The following is a 16,133-nucleotide window of genomic DNA, read 5'->3' on the forward strand; positions in this document are numbered from 1 at the left end:
CATGAATTTCCCGCCAAAGCATTTCAGACGAAGCATGATTCTGGGAAACTAAAATCCATTGTTTATCCACATTACTGCACAGGTTTTCCACGGCAGCCATATTCAGTAGGTACATAATAATAATATGTATGTTGTACCTACACAAAATTATGCTGCGCTGTAGAAATTGTCAACGGATATTAGTTAATTAGTGTTACCCACAAGAAAATTGAAAACACGTAAATCGATAATTAAATAAGTTTATCGTCGATCTTTATCTCAAATTAATTGTATGCATAACCACCGATAACCTACTTAGGCAAAGTGCCGCCTTAAGCAGACTTATAATGCCATCCCCTTTCATTTTACACGTTTTTATTAGCTCGTATTCTTGTTTGTCCGGTGGTTGTTTGTCCAGTACAAATCTTGCAACCAATTTTTAACTAACTTCCCGACTAGCTAGACATTTTAAACTTTTAGAATATATCAGAACACGATGCCAATGCATTATTTTAATACTTTTAGCCATAGTTAAGTAGAATTGAATTCATTTTCAGTAAACCAAACGCACGGCACGCAGTTTCATTTAGCAATGCAATGGGTGGCGTGTCTAGATGTATATATTATAGTCTAAGTTTTCAGTTAATTCTGTTTTTTATGAAAAGTTATTTCGGAAGAAATCCGTAATCCAATCCACTATTATCGGTTGCTAAGGTTGCTTGGCGGTCCTAGCAACCAAATTATTAATATATACGTGCGTTACTATGGAAATCAAAATGACATTTCAGTATTCTATATTTATTTGTTTGATTGTTTTTTATTTACTTCATATCAAGTACAAGTTTGAGCATATTGAGCATAATAATTCAACAGAAAATTTAAAAACGTTGTATATAAAAAGTTCTTGTAGTTATTTAGTTTCAAATTGTCTGCCAATTCGTTAGATACCCTAAATACCAATTTCACTATTTATTTTCAACCATCTAACACTGACAAATACACCAAAAATCTTTAAATGTACATACGTACATACACACTATTAGAGCATTTCAATAAAATGAACTTTCAAACGGTGGAGGGTTTGGGTAAGCGGAGATTTGTGGGCCTGGTTTGGAGGGACCCTCGTAAACATTTTGCCCATGCTATCAAACCATTGCATTACTATAATAGGTATTTTGACAAGATTTTTTATCCTTTGACTATTTGTTAAACAATTATGTCGATACTTTCTAATTCAAATTCAGATTTATTTATGTTGCATATAATGAACATGACAATTAATTATAAATACAGGGTAATATAACTAAATATTACAATAATAAAATAAGAAAAGAAGTACATGGAAGCACACAGAGTAAACTAGGTTGATAGACCCTATCTTAAAAACCTGTTTTTACAGTCAACCTAAATTCACATTCACATTTACCCTCAAGTAAGTGGAATATATCAATATCCTAAGCGATATGATTAAACATAGTTATTGCTCCCCCAATTGACATTACTAATGGCAGGTTAGTTTTGCACCTTGGGAGAACAAACAACGGATGTCCCCGATTTCTAAGATTATCATCAGATACACGGAAGCCAATACTACCAAGAATGGCAGAGTTTCCATTTACTAATGAAGTGACAGGATCGTCTGCTTCATGGAAAACGGCTGCTGATGTGAAAAGTTGTCATATTTGTATCTGTTTCTTCATTTGCCGCCCCTATATAATGCCATAACCTGCTACTCTCAAGGGATGTCACTGAAAACCACACGTATCCATAAAATAATTGTTTCTAAATAGTAAAAAAAAGAATGACAAAAATGAAATAGCCTACACCCAAATTAATATAATAAAAACTGTCCCAAAATTCACGCAAGAAGTAGTTAATTGTTTTTCTTAATTCTACTTTATCATAGTTATTTATAACTCAGTTTAAATTAGTTGTGTTTTTTTCTATATTTAAAATCACCGGTGTTTTTCATTACCTTTTTGGCGATTCATTCATTCCATATTATTAACGCTTTGTAGAGCTGGAGTGTCCCGTGATATCCGAAATATCATTCTGGGATAATAATACAATCTACGAGCAATTAATTTCTTTAAAAATAAACTTCGTCTGACGTCTTTTTTTACGTTTTTACTTTTACGTAATTAAACCAGGCTCCATTAAATACACACTCAAGTAAATACCTTTTGTATTACAGTACTTAAAATTAATGTATTCTATAATCCTAGATTTATTTTTAAACATCAGATATTTAAATTTAAAATATAAATATAAATTACAGTTTATTTATTTTACACGTCGTAGAGAGGTTCCAAACGGCAGTCATAAGCTGCGTACAAAAAGACAATTATCAAAGCGATTACGACATCGATCAAGTATATAACTTTTGGGAAATTAAAACCGAGAAAGCTTTTCCGAGTGGCAGTAAATTCACTGTTTCAAATGAACAGAGAAATGGAGACGTATATACTTGGCATCTAAGGTGAATAACTAAAATCTGGTGATATTATATGTGCTTCTTACCCTTTGTGTGCGAACGGATAAATCTAAACCAGTGTGCATAATACAGTTAATATTGTCTTCCAATATGTATTTGCTTAACTCACATTAATTTATGTTTCACATTCGCCTTTTCCAGTAATTATTATCAAAACCAGGTAGGCAAACTCATCTTCTATATTTTATTATATACACATATAATATATTATTATTTATATATGATTGTTTCACATCTATTACCGCATTACCGTTTCACTCAGGGAACTCAGAAATAATGGGAACTGAAATACTTAACGGGTGTGGATTAACAGGCAACGGATATGGAGTGTGAAAGAATATGGGATAACCTTAAGCACGTGTTAAGAATACGTTTTTGCTTCGTTCTAGCAACTGCTCTCGGTTTATTCACTGACGCTTGATTGGTGTATTTGAAGGATGCAACACACACTAGGAAGTCCAATCCTGAGCCAAAATTTTGATTCCGGGATTTCGAGATTACAATTTGAGGATCCCGGGATTGGCATTTTTTCGATAGTTATTATAATTTTTTTATATACTTATACAAAATAGCATTGATAAAATCGGTCAAAAATTTCTAGTATAATTAATTTATACTATTAAATTTTAGATATTTATTGTTAATATTGTGTACGTTTGATCTTGGAAACACATAGGCTTAATGGAGTTAATAATATTTAAATATAAATAAAAATAACATAAAAGTAAAGCAATTTTATTTATTTAGAGGTGGCCCTCGTTATCCGAGGGTAATTGGTACCGAAAAATACCTCTTACAACGAATCCGCTTAAAACGGGGACCAAAATTACTTGGTAAATGGGTTTAATAGGGACACATTTAGAAAAGAAAAAGACACGTGAGTGGACAGAAATAGCGTGACTAAGAATAGACTGACTTGACGACTGAGCGCTATTAATTTTGCTTGTGCTTGTATGTGTTTTTATAGTTTTTGCATTTTTCTGCAAACTACAATACGTATAATAAAATTCACAAACATTACGAGATTCTAACAATTGATATTCATTCGTGGATGTGTTTGTATTAAATTCAATGAGAAAATTAAAACATAACTAACTGAATAAAAAAATTAAAACATAAAACATATCTAACTGATTTAATTAACGGATTTATTATTTTTCTGATGTTGTTAGGATTGCGTATGGCAGCAAAAAAAATGGTTATTTATTATCCGTGAAAATTCGGCGATCCCCCATGTGACATGTGCAGGTACATACACGTCACTAATGACATTAATATGGACGACGAAGCATCTGGAAAAAAATGACACTCATTTTTTTCTCGGGTCTGCCGAATGGCATAATCTGTTCTAACGCCATTACAATAAATGTGATATTGCTATAAATTCCCGATGCTTTTTGTCGGGTCTGCCGAATGGTTTGGTTCAAACGGGTTCGCTCGAATTAACATTGACACTAGAAACACTGTTCTAACGCCATTACAATAAAGGTGATATTGCTAAAAATTCCCGATGCGTGATATTATTATCGCATAATGGAAATTGCGTAACGTCTACCTATACATGTGCGAATGTCGCTATGCGCGAATTTACTTGCTAGCTACTGTACTGAGTGCGTTGTTCATTAATAATGTCATTGCACGTCACTAACATAATGATTTTTTACACATACCAATTTTACTGATTTGATTGACAAAAAAATCAATCCCGAAAGCTTCCGGATTATGTATACTAATCCCGAGATTTATACATATCGAAATTTGTCCGGGATCCCAAGATTGGATTTCCTAACAAACACTATTGCACATCAATAATGTGTGGTTCATTTTCGTAGGACACTCACACATTCAAAATCCTGCGTCAAAGTGTAGTATATTGGCGTATAGCATATCGGAATTATATTTATTAACTCATTCGCTGCTGACTATATAATGATTTTTTAATTAGCACCTTTAAAATGCACGTTAATTACATCGATCGGCCGCCTGGTCATTACGCGCATGTGCGTCTTCAGCGTCCAAAGTATTAATCTGTGCTGTGGTTTAACTACACTACTCTCATTAGGTCTCATAGCCTATTGTAGCATTTAAAAATAATACATTGTATTCAATTTTTAACACTCTACTGTGAGGACGAATAACAATAGTTTAGTGAAACAATCATTATATACATATATTGATTGTAAGGTACCTCTCGCCAACAGCGAACAATATAATGTCATCTTGATCCCAGTATAATCACAAATAATTTTATCTTTAGATCACCAATAATTGTCAAATGCCTCCTGTATTATAATATTATGGTCCCCATGTTATGATGGCACCCACCTTGGCCTAGTGCATGAAACAGCTGTTTCTTTATTAATACGAAATCGTGGGTCGCGGATTCAAGCCCACGGCTGTTAATTGATCCAGTGCAAGGACCCAAGGGGTTGCGCGAATGGGGCGAAACTATCCCTCGTAAAATATATATAAATAATAAAATTTAAATAAAAAAGCATTTTATTTCTTACAAACAAAAAAGTAAATAACAGTGAATTGACTAAATCTAATGTATATGTATAACCTATGATTATATCTATTCTGTATATATATCTATATATGATTGTATTTTCTTCCTTTTCTTTCTTTTTCTATCTAGTTTATATAATATTAATTATTATTATTTTTATATTTTTGTATAATACATATATATATTAAGATTTTTATTTTTTATTATGTATTTTTTTATTAGCATATATTATGTATTTGTAACTTAAATAATATTTTTAATGCTAAGATATTAGTTAGTTTGGTTTGGAAGAAACCCTCCTCGGGTGAAGGCCTCCTCCACTGGGCTCTTTTGTTAGCTATTTGTAGCCAATTAGGGCCCGCTGTCTTTGTGATGTCGTCTTGCCATCTCGCATGGGGTCTTCCTCTGTAGCGTTTCCCTTCTGGGCCGTTCAATGAAATATTTTTTTTAGTCCATCTCTCGTCTTGTAGTCGCGCTACATGACCCTCCCATTTCCATTTAAGTCTTTGAGCATGAATTAGAGCGTTTGTAGCTTTTGAAATATTTCTTATTTATGTGTGTCTTATTTTTTGTCTTTTGTTGATATTTAGCATACTGCGTTCCATACCGCGTTGGCAACTGATGATTTTGTTCTTTACTATGCTAGAGTATCTCCAGGTCTGACAGGCATAGGTTAAGCTCGGTAGGAGACATGAGTTCATCACTCTAGTTTTTATCTTTGCTGTCATATCGCCTTTAAATATTTCTTTAAGCTCCAGTATTTATTCCAAGAACTTTGTATTCTTCTTTCTAATTCAAACTCATTATTTTTCCTGTCAAAACAAATTTGTTTCCCCAGGTAGTTTTTTTCTGTAGAAGCCTATATGTTCCGATTAGAGAATAAATAAACATCATCCAAGATCAATTAAGTAGGTTTAAAAATATTAATAGCACATAAATGGTTTTACAAGAGAAAATAATTGCTCAGATTTGTAAGATTGGAACGATACCGCACATTGTATATATATATTTAATTCATTACAAGAATTATATTGTCAAAGGAAAATACTGAAGTATTCTTTGAAGTATATTGTATGCCTACATATCAAATAGCTTACCCACTCATTCCATGAACAATTCGAAGTAGGGTACGCAAAGATTACAAATTATAGATCCGTCTTCAGTTGTAATACGCCTGAGCAATATAATTTATCATAATATTCAGTGGCGGGTTTAGGGGCTTTGAGGCCCAATCCAGTGACTGATTTTGAGATCCCCACGATAATTATTGAAGACAACAGTGATACATAATAATATTAGTGGTTTATATATGTGTGTACACATAGACATCGTGACATTACGTTTGACAGTAAACTGATGTTTAGTGGTCATATAGATACCATTTGTAAAAAGGCGCTAATGATGTTGGGCTTTTCGGATCTTACGGTACTAAAAATTCTTTATAACTCCTTAGTTAGAAGCAGACTTGAGAGTGGGTCTATCGTTTGTTTCCCGCATTAGTTGAAGTACGGCCTTATGGTGGAGAGTCCAAAAGAAATTTTTAAGACTCCTTTACTTTCAGCTGTATGGGTATTATCCGTGGCTCTATCCGACTGACTTTCTCTTAGGTAATGCATACTGTAGCTTAAAATTTAGAAGGGATCTTTATTTAGCTATATATTTTTTTCAGACTTATACGCGGCGTAAATGTTGAATTCTGCCATTCTTGGTGGTGTTGACTTATGTGGAATCGAGGGTATCCGTTGTTTATTCTCCCAAGGTGCAGAGCTAACCTGCCATTAGTAATGCCAATTGGGAGGGCAATAACCATGTTTAATGAAATCACTTCGGATATTGATATATTACACTTAGGTGAGGGTGAATTTAGGTGGACGTTGTTTTATAAGTTTTTAAGATATGGTCTATCAAAGTTTACTCTGTGTGCTTCCATCTACTTTTATTTTTGTTATTTAATTTTATTTCTTATCTTATTTTATTATTTATTGTATTATTAACTCACATTTCTCTGTATTTTTATTTTAAAAATTGTTAACACTTATTTTATTTCATGTCGTGAACGCTTTAAATTTATAATTTGTTATGGTCATTATATGTAAAATAAATAAATTTGAATTTGAATATATCCGTGTCGAGCGATTATATTATGGATTGCCCAAAATTATTGTTCCGTCCCATGGAAGATTTATTTTGACCATCTCAGCTTGATATGCCATATATCAAAAAAATCTACTACACTTATTTTTATAATATATGCAAAAAAATATATATAACTAGGTATGTTAATATTTTAGGAAACTTATTGAAAGTTCCGGTTCGTAAAATTTGCCGTTTCGAGCGCTGCCCGTTTGATGTCAGTTGAAGGGATTTTGTATGCTTTGGGCAACATCTTATACTTACCCCTTTTAAATCGATGGCGTTATATGCGTCAAAGAAAATCGTATCTGATAATATTGTAACTATCGATATACTATTATGGACGAAACGTGGGGAGAATAAAATGATAAAGGTTTTGTCTGCTCCAAAGTTTATTTTGTCATAATCATAACACAAAATTGTTGTTCTTTTGTAACAAAAAAAGGCAATGCCACCTGTGAAAATTCTTAGCAGTGACTAATTTTTGCAACATAAATTATTTTGACAACATTGACAATTATCAACAAAATCTCATTTAAACGTTACTACTGCCTTACCTCTCCGTCAATCTGTCACAAATAAATTGTAATGTCGTTTAATACCTTCTCTCTGCACTGTAAGTATCTATTAAATTATAATAAGAGAATCCTAACATTTTGTTTTCTTTCACGACCCGATTAAAATTTAAATAACTCTTTATTTTCATCAGTTCATTTTTTTCGAAGGCCTTCCACGTCTATGTGATTGGGTCTAGGACGATTTGGCGCCGCTGACTGAGCAAGGTAGAGTGGGCGCCGCTAACTGGCTGTCGGGTTAACTATGCGCTGGGACAATTGGCGATGGGACAAGTAGGCGCTGGGACAACTGGGCGCCAAGACAAGTGAGCGCCGCACGGTCGAATTAAATGCGCAAAAAAATATATGTACGTTACGATTTGATACATAAAGTAGACAAGGAAGTCTAATAAGTTTCTATCTACTTGGTAATTGTAATACATTTTGCGCTTGAAATATCTTTATTGTAGATTGAGAATTATTATACCCGACTCAAAAGAGATTGAAGACTAAGAGAGAACATACTATCGTTTACGTATGAACACGTACGAAGAAGGACAAAAATGGAAAAAGACAGTTGGTATCACTGGAAGGTTGGTACTTCGAAATCTCGTATACTAAATTGGCGGATATTGTGTACCGTTTTTCCAAAAGAGGTTAAATTTTAGATTAGATATTCAAAGTTTTAAGTCAAAACTATAGTTTCTTGCAGTGCAAGAAGATGCAAAGCTAGGGGAAATGCTGGCATTGTTTCATATATTGTATTTATAATAATACTATTACACTTTTCTTTGTGTTTAGTGAGAAATTAATGTTGTTGTTTACAAAGATTATTCCATACGTGAGTCGGCTAAATAAGTGTTTATTAATGGAAGAGAACAAAGGAATAACAGCATTTCGGAATAATATATTCATACTATTAATTAATTATATATTAATAGTCTTTCCTAAAAGATCGGTTACAATAACAATTATGTCAAACGTCACTATGTTGTTTACTGTCCAAAATGTCATGCGCCAGGTCCGTACGCATGATATATTTTGAGCAAAATATACGATTTGAAAAATTGTTAATGCAAGTTAATGACATTCAGTTTTTACATAGATTTATTCCAAAGTTAAATATTTTTTTATGAATTCTAAATAAAAATTTGTATTTATATTAAATACTTTGGGTATATATGGAAATTTTGTAATGTTATATAAATTCAATTTAGATTTTCGAAAAAGTAAGTTCTTCATAAATTATAGACTTACTGCTTACGGAAGGGTTGAATTACATTCCAATATTCTAGGGTCTGTGAGAAACATTTTTTGAAAGATTTTATCAGAAGTGGACACGTTATCCCATGTATGATACATCACCACACAAATTTAAACAAATTAGTTTTAAAAAAATCTCTTAAAATAGTATTTGAAATAGGTAAATATTGTAATATCGATAAATTAACGGTACTCTTTCGCACGGGCCTTATTATCGACACAAATATGACTAATAGGTGCGTTGAAAAATAATTATACAGTTATTTATTTATTAAAAAAACATATTATTATCGGTATATAATATAATATCGTCGACTCAATTGTAAAAATGGCAATTCAACATTTTCGATCACCTAATAATCCGCCAAACAAATCGAATGTTCATCTAAGAGAAAATGCTTTTTTTACTCAGTGATACATTGTTTATCCGTGACTTTAGATTTGTGATATATCTCTCGTAAATTCTCACGCGATATATTTTTATTTGACACACGACTTATATGTTTATTTATATATTAATTAGTTTTGTATAAGACAGTTAACCTTGAAAATTAAAACGAGTACTAACTTACCTACCTAGTTTATACATGTTCAATTAATTGTTATTAGGTATATGATTATTATACAATTATATGGTTGATGGAATCTTGCTCACGTATGTATTTATTATATTTCCACAATATATCTTGGAATCTATAAATATATAAATAAAAATAGATGGATATTGTCCGACGGAACCTTTAAGCCGGCTCTCGCATTTAAACTTGCCTCGTCTGCCGCACAGCCATAAATCAAACTTTCTGAGACCGTCGCTCCGATGTTGCATAAGAAGACCGCTCACATATACCTAACGACAGTCGCTCTCGAAACGTTTAATATATATTAGGATGCGGCGACCGGCGATTCGGTATAGGAATGACCAATTCGTAGGTGGGCGTATGCGTTCTGCGCACATATTGTAGAGTTCTTGTCCTCCTTTCGTGTTTCCTTTCCAGATTTATCATGTGTTTGATTTGGTACCCATATTAACGTTTTTTTCTATTCCAGAAATGTCAAAAGACATAAATCACTGTATAATACGGAAATTGCGAGATAACTATTTATAAATAGAATTAAAATACCTAATTATATTGTTCGCAATGTTACCTAATACCCACTCTGTTATCTTGGGTTCAATTATATTGGTTTGAAATGAATAAATACATAAAAAAGAAATGTTGTTATTGGAAGAGCATTGTGTTTATTTTGTTAAATCTTGTTTTACAGTATGATATATTATGATTTCGCATTTATGTGAGGTTGTTTTCTACGTAGCTATATCATATTATAAGAAATCAATCGAATATATAGGTATAAAACACAATAATATGATTAAACAAACATAACCAACTGACGATATTGTTTACTTTTTACAATTGACGTGATTTGACGTTTAATTCAAAGACAATGTAAATTTTTCGTACCATAGACATCGATTATCTCAGCTTCGTTCGTTTTAGTTAGCAATTCTGGTGACGTTGCCAACTCGTCACTCGCGAGTTAGGCCCTCCTCCCATGGAGCAACTGAAATTCGATGGAACTGAAACTAAAATTCCAACCAGTGTCTAGCTAATGTATTTCAATGGCGGCTCGCTGACGGCGAGACTGGAATCTCTCAGTTTCAAAACGGTCGCGAAGAGACGCGACATGCTAGTCGCCCGGTCTCTCAAGTTTCCAGTTACCGTAAAACAGTGGTACCAATATCAGTAGATTCGGTGAAAAATCATATTTTCTCACCATAATTGGTAGCACTGCGTAACAAGCGCCATGTCATAAAAACCATAATAACCCAAGACGTCAAAAGTACAAGATAAGCAAAATTGAAATAACCTAATTGTATTCGAATAAACGCAGCAGCATGCGTGCTGTCAGTTTTTGTACAAAACAGTTGATGGTCTATTTTGGCAGTTTGAGGTTATGTGATTATTATTTCAAGTGGGTGTCAGTAGCGCCGTGTGCGAAGCATCACATTGGCCAGTTTATGAGTTCCATCACCAACCAGTTCCGTCAGATTTCAGTTGCGCCGTGGGAGGAGAGCCTTAATGTCATCTCGTGTAGGTTCCAGCATACACCTATCAGAAAATGACTAAAAACTGGTGATATTGACATATCGTGACATACTACACCAATCGAGAGTTAGGAATTCACTTCAACGCAGTTAAAAAACTGTTTGTTCCGGCCAGAAGACCTACTAGAAAATAGAAGGGAAAAAATCATCTTCCTTTTGCAATTACTTCTCGAGAATATCAAATATCTCTGAAAAATAAAACAATAATTAAAAGAAAAAAATATGAGATATAGAAATTAATAAAAGGAAAAAAGACGATACAAAAAAGGCGTTTCAAAAAAAAAATTAAGAAAAACAATAGTGAAAAGTTAACACCTATTAATAATTCGTAAAATATTATTCTATCCATAATAGTACCTATGCATAATGGAAATTATCGACATATTATGATACCTTGAATATAGTGAATGTAAAAAATATTACAACAGGTATTAAGGTAACAAGAAAGAATATCTTCCAGAATTAGAATACAATGACTGGTTTTATAATATCTCAGATGATATACGTATCAGATGAATCTGACACTAACAGAAGAGACAAAGGACAACTCTGACATGATGGACACAGTGGACAATAAGCTCGCGTTATTTCTTTTAGATACTTAAATAAACATTTTTTTATAAATACATAATGTACGTTTTTTAATTCTGCCGAAATCTTTATGATTATACCATTAAGAGCCATTTTAAGCATATATTTGAATAATATTGATGGTGGCCAATACTATACAAAAAGTTGGCCAATAATTACTATAAAAAGCTGACCAATTTAATAATGATTCTTTCTTTTTAACGTATACACACGATAATCATTTATAAATGGTTAACCAAATTATGTATTTGTTAAATTAAATTAAATTTTAAAGGATCAGTTCACACGATTCAATTTTCAGTTTTGAAATTACCAAGCAAGTTATCCTTCGTAAAAAACAAAAAAATTCCTTAACAGCCAATTAGTATAATATATAAAGTCACCCTATAATTTTTGAAAATTTGTTTTTTTATTTCCCCATTCTGAATATCCCTTATGCAAATCTATTCCTAAAGTATAGTATATATACATAATATACAAAGGCAAATCATTATGTATTATTTCAACATCTCAAAATACTCAATTCAAGATATTTTTATTATTAGATAAAGCAAAGGTAAACAGCATAAACCATATGAAAGGTATCTAGATAATAATAAAGGTAATATTCAAAGACATAAGCATAATTCATTTATTTTCTAAAAAGGGGTTTTCAAACTGTTTCAACTCGTGTAAATCTGTTTAATATTATTCATGTGCTCTAATAAAAACACTCTGCTTATTATTGCATAATATTATATATATATATATATTACATTGAGGAATCATTGTTTTATAGTGTAGCTACCTAAAAGGAATTTAAAGAAAACTGATCACTGAATTTATGTTAAATAAATAAATTTAAATTACTTATATTATTTTTAATCTTATAATATAGGCCAGGGGTAGTAAACCTGGTCCCTACCTCCCACTAGTGGGCGTTCCAGCATTCATGGTGGGCGGTAGGGGTTTTAGAAATTAGATTTGATGAAGAAAGTAAACATAAATTCGATAGTGGTGGATATGAAAACCTATAGCAAAATAAAAAAAATGCCTGTCTTATATCCAAATATGTGGAAAATGATATTCAGTTTATTGATACCTTTCCTTACCTCATATTTTGTGGAATAAGGCTTTAGTTCTATTAATTATACTATGACCAAAGAAAGAAACCGCCTGAATATTTCCGAAAGAGGAGACCTTCGTTTGTTCCTCACAAAAATTGAGCCAGATATCCAGTATTTAGTTTCGCAGCATCAGCCTCAGGGATCTCATTAATAATTTAATTAATTAAATATAATTTCATCAGACTCTATGCTTCTATGTATGCAAAGTATAAATAAAAAGATAGATTTAACGATTGTAAGTTGTTTTATCAAGATTTATTCTGCCAAAATTAGCGAAAGTCTGACAAAAAGTATTAATTAATATTATAAGCTGTAACTCTGCTTTATAAATTTTATAAAGTGAAGTAACTTCCCTACTTTATAAATCACCATTACTGTGGAACCGGTGGGCGATTGTAAAATTTTACTACTAACAGGGATACAAAAGTGGGCGATAGGTATAAAAAGGTTGACTATTCCTGATGTTGGCAGTGACGTCCCGAGACAAAATTCCGTCCCTGGGCAGCGCCAAAAAGTTACCCCATTCTTTTATCTTTCATCCGTGCACGTGTCGTTTTTCGTCACCATGGACGTCGAAAGGCAACGGAACCAAACTAGACATCGCGAACTCGACAAAAAAATACAGTCCTGTTAAACTTTGTATGTTAATTAACTCATTTAGTGCTAACACCGCAACTGGCGCGTTTGGAGCAGTTGGCCATTAGATGTAACTAACGTGTTATTTAAATGTGGTAATTAAAAGGTAATTAAAAGTTCAGCAGTGATTGTGTTATTAACACAATCACTGCCAACTTCCAACCAGTGAACTAATTTTTTTAATGGAAAGATATTTTCGTTATAACCAAGTTTAGGTAGTTATTTCTATATATACCAAATGATTCTCCTTGATTTGCCGCCCTTAGAGTAACTGCCGCCCCCAAGCGAAGCTCAATCTGTGTACCCCCTCGGGACGTCACTGAATATAGGTATTATTATTTTTAATCTGTTAATACAAACTTCCACTCTGTCGAGGCCCATATGATCGTATTGGGATCGGATATGGAAAAAAGAATATTATTTTCATTAAAAAACATTAAATTTCTTTTAATATTTGTTGTAAATACCTGCTCGCAGATTTTGTGTATGTATATCTTTTAATTCCAATGAAGAAAGAATTCTTTTATTTTTATAAATAGTATCTGGCATAATAATTCTCAATCCGGTATAAAAATAATAGGAATATCAATAGGGGCCTCCACGGAGTATTAAGATATTTTTGAATTACGAGAAATAAACGTTGACCACTTGCTTGACTATGTTGATATTATTAGGTCCATACTATTGCTTGTAGTCCATACGCCGTTACCTTAGTACAGTGGTAGCGAAGCTATGGCACGCGTGCCACTGGTGGCACGCGAGATGATTTTGGATGGCACGCGATTGAAGAGGAAAAAATACCTATATAATAATAATAAATGACAGATCGCATTGTATAAAAAAGCAGACACATACTCTTCAAGAATAAGCATTACGTTTAATGTATATATATATAATTGATTTAGGATTTATGCGTCACATATAACCTAACCTAACCTCATCAGGCGGCAGGGGATGTCGCGCCACGAACCTCTAATTTTGATGGATTTACAATATTTGAGTCCACTGTAACGACAGAAAGCCTCATCTGATTGGAGCAATTCTAGTGTCACTTTGTGTGTAAAGAACCAAAATAATTAATACATCAACAATAATCAATTCTACCGGCAAACAATGACTGTACCAAATAAGAAACAAAAACTTGGTGAAGCTAGTAGTAGAATTCTGGCAGACAGTTCCTACTAGTACCTACTTTAAATGTTAATTAATCAAGCCTCTGAAGCATTAAAAGTAGAATATACTTATTATTTGTAATTTCATAATATATTAAAGATATCTAGGAACGTTTTTTTTAAATTCTAGGACACGTTTAAATTGTGTATTAGACCGAGAAAATACTGAAAGAATATTATTTATATAAAAAATATTTGTTGTAAATATAAATCAACGCAAATAATGATTTATAAAATATATTTTTAATTCTAACGAGGAAGATGTTCCTTTAATTTATTAAACTTCGTAAGGCATAATAATTCTCAATCCGTAATAAAAATGTGTCAAGTGAAAAATGCATTACCACTTACAACTACTAAGTATATAGAAGCATATTAAACTGCCCAGTCTACTTTCTCGACCAAATTATAACTTACGTCTATTCCTTTGCGCATTTCATTCAACTATGCGGCGCCCACTCGTCCCGGCGCCCACTCGTTCTGGCGCCCAATTGTCTTGGCGTCCGATAAATAAAAGAGCTCCATTGAAGCACCCTGCCAGACATATGGGTCTGCTCTACTTATGCAAGTATCATTATCTACATTTTTTAACAATAGTTTATAGAGACCGACAAGTTTAACGTGAGGCTCCTAGCTCTCTAGCCACCCTATTCAAATATCGCTACTACAAAAAAATATTTCAACCAACGAATTTTCTAATTAAGTGTGTCAGGAGTAGGGATTCCAATCCCGGGATCCCGAGCTATTTTCGATACCTATGAATTTCGGGATTGATAAACATAATCCCGAAACTTTCGGAATTGGTTTTTTATCAATTTTTATGGAAAATAAAATAACAGAAAAAATACTTTGAATAACAAATAACTACATTAGAAATAAACTGAGTTTAAATGAAGTTTGATTTATACCCATGTGTAAGTTGCCGATTCATTATATATATAATAATTCATAAGCGGATAGGCCATAATTACACCATGATTTGCTTTAATATTTTAAATCTCGCTAACCCATTCATTAAGTCTTTACTATCAGAAACAGCAATCTCATATTAAATTCACATTATTATTTATATTACAATATTATTTACTCCATTAAACTTATGTATTTCCAAGATTGAACGTATACAATATTAACAATAAATGTCTTAAATAGTATAAATTATACTAGATTAATTTTTGACCGATTTCATCAATTTTACTTGTAAATATAAAAATTTTATATTAATAATGGGAAAAATGCCAATCCCGGGACCAGTCCCGGGACCCCGGGATTGTCAAATTGTAATCCCGAAATCCCGGGATCAGAATTTTGGCTCGGGATTGGATTCCCTAGTCAGGAGTTAGCCATGTGTCAATTTGATTCTGATTCAATTTTTAATCACATGGGAAAGGACTTCTCATTTTTCTCAAAATGTTATATTTGGTTTGCATGAGATTTGTAATGTATAGTGTACCTATATAAGTTTGTCGGATTTTTACATGTTTATAATAAATAGCTTTGTCGTGAAACATTATGATTATATCAAATTTACATAATGCTGTATGTAGAATATAAATGTTGAGTGTCACGCACCGTCTTGAGAAAAAGGT

This window comes from Rhyacophila brunnea, unplaced genomic scaffold, assembly GCF_057557595.1.
Source record: "Rhyacophila brunnea isolate RB1 unplaced genomic scaffold, BYU_Rbru_1.0 scaffold_18, whole genome shotgun sequence".
NCBI classification, from domain to species: domain Eukaryota; kingdom Metazoa; phylum Arthropoda; class Insecta; order Trichoptera; family Rhyacophilidae; genus Rhyacophila; species Rhyacophila brunnea.